The sequence below is a fragment of the Chaetodon auriga genome, chromosome 8, assembly GCF_051107435.1.
Source record: "Chaetodon auriga isolate fChaAug3 chromosome 8, fChaAug3.hap1, whole genome shotgun sequence".
NCBI classification, from domain to species: domain Eukaryota; kingdom Metazoa; phylum Chordata; class Actinopteri; order Chaetodontiformes; family Chaetodontidae; genus Chaetodon; species Chaetodon auriga.
In genome coordinates, this window is record NC_135081.1 from 9,360,043 (window position 1) to 9,362,253 (window position 2,211).

Below are 2,211 nucleotides of genomic sequence, written 5' to 3' on the forward strand. Positions count from 1 at the left end.
TTTTCTTATCCATCAGAATGTCTAAATAAAAGTTGAACTGTTAGCCAAGTTGAAAATGCATTTTCTTCATGGATGTTTGTAGCAGTATAGCTGCTGAGTTAGTGTATCTTAAGTGTCACGTCCCCGGCAGTGACACAGTTGTCGCTGTGAAGGCAGCAGTGGTAACAAAGGCATAAAAAAAGGCCTCTTCTTTCAGAGTGATTTCAGCTGGGAAATCCTGCCTTTCAGTTTCCCCGGACAGCAGCTGAACCAACTTCAGCACACTGAAGAACACCTCTGTCATTTCAGTATAGCGAGCCTCAGAGATCACTGCCAGTAATTAACACGCCACAAGTTGGAAACATAAAAAAGAAAAAGAATCGCGAATCTGGGAACCTTCATGACAGGCAGGGAAGAAAGACATCTTAGTGCTGTGAGAGGCTGGTTTCTTCTGCTGTTCGAGCAGTGCACTCAGTTCACTGGGTTCTGTAACTCTTGAATCTGAATTGATCCACGTGATCATCTTAAGTTGTCACTCACCCGTGCAGGGTCAGCTGTTACTTCCATTTCTTTTGTTTATTAAGTCATGGCAATTGTCTCATAATTTCACTCTTCGGCTGATGGAAAACTTGAGTGTTGAGTTTATGGTCCTTTTTGGACGCCTTTTAAATTGAGAGGTCACCAGCTCAAAGCCCTGAGTGTGGAAAGCCGTTTTCTCAAGTTTTTAATACTCTCTGGCCGTGGTCAGTGGATGAATGTGTCTGTATTTGATTTGCCTCACCAATCTGGCGGAACCAATGAAAGCCAGGGGACGTTTGAGCATAAATTGACTTGAATTATTTTTACAGGAAAAGGGCTAAGGCTAAATGAAGCTCTTTTTGAAGAGTTACATAGTGAAACAGTGATTCTTTTGTTGTTGTTGTTGTTGTAGCTCCCATGTAAAATCTGCTGTACTTGCAAAGGCTTATGAAGTTGTAAAAGGGGAAAAAAAGGGTTATCAATCAATTTGACAGGTCATCAATATGAGGTATTGCTATCCAGTGCCAACTATACTTATGCAATAGTGCCATCTGTAGTCTGGATGAAGAACTCATGACTTTGGGTGAAACCTGTGATCACATGCAGCAGTGAGTGACTGTGTACACCTGGAGGTCAGCTGTCACTGTCATGCACTGAACATCATCTAAACTTAACCTGTAGTTATTTCTTGCCTGTCTGCAGCTGAGCAGGAAAAAAAAAGGGTTACGCACCATGTATCAGTCATGACTCCTGATGAATCTTTTCCTTGCATTCAGCTGTGCTATCCAAACATATCCTTGTAGAGTCAAGAAAAATAGCACATCGACCTTGCTGTGTGTTCTCAGTAAACTTCAGCATCATTTCTCACCTCACTTTACACACACCTCCAGCTCCTGATAGCCTTTTGAGCCTTTGTCCCAGCAGTTCAGAGGATACGAATGTCTTGTCGATCCATACCTGGACACCAGAGCCAGACCAAAAGACAGAGGAACACGAGAAGAGAACCTTCTAACCCCACTAAGCCGTTGGCTCAGTTTAGTGTGTGTAGGGGATTCACTATTAGTGCTGTCCGTAATCCTGGATTCCCGAGGAGATTAGCTCATGGAGAGGGCTGGCTTGTCCTCGGCTGCTTTACAGTGGCCAGGTTAGCAGAACAGGATGAGTTCTGGGATGATAAGCTTACACTGGGATAGAGCCTGAAAAATCTGTTCATCAAAAGCAGGAGGCATGGCAACTGTCTAAGGCTTGCACTGAGACATTGAGATATTTCTCCAGTAATGTCACAATTTTGTGCACGAGGCCCTACCCCCTTGCAATATTTATCTTTTAACATTAAAATAATTACAGGACTCAGTGCATGTTCAAAACCCTTTTTTTTGTTGCAGATTGCCTGCATTTATGATCTAGCAGACAGTTCGTCAAGATGATTGTGCTGGCGCAATGGGAAGAAGTTTTCAACTTGGCTTCAGCAAGAGGTGCACTTTCCTCTTAAAGTCTTGAACCGCATGACTGTCAAATAAGAATGATGTCCACAATGAGAGGAATAGATGCTCCTGAAAAATAGTTATGCATAAAACTATTTTTTACCCTCGCTAGCAAGCTAGTTTGGCTCTATGTCCTGGCAGTAGTCTGTCAGTCAACTGTTTGGCCCACACTGACATATCTAAATATCTATTGGATGGATTACCATAAGGTTTTACACAAATATACATG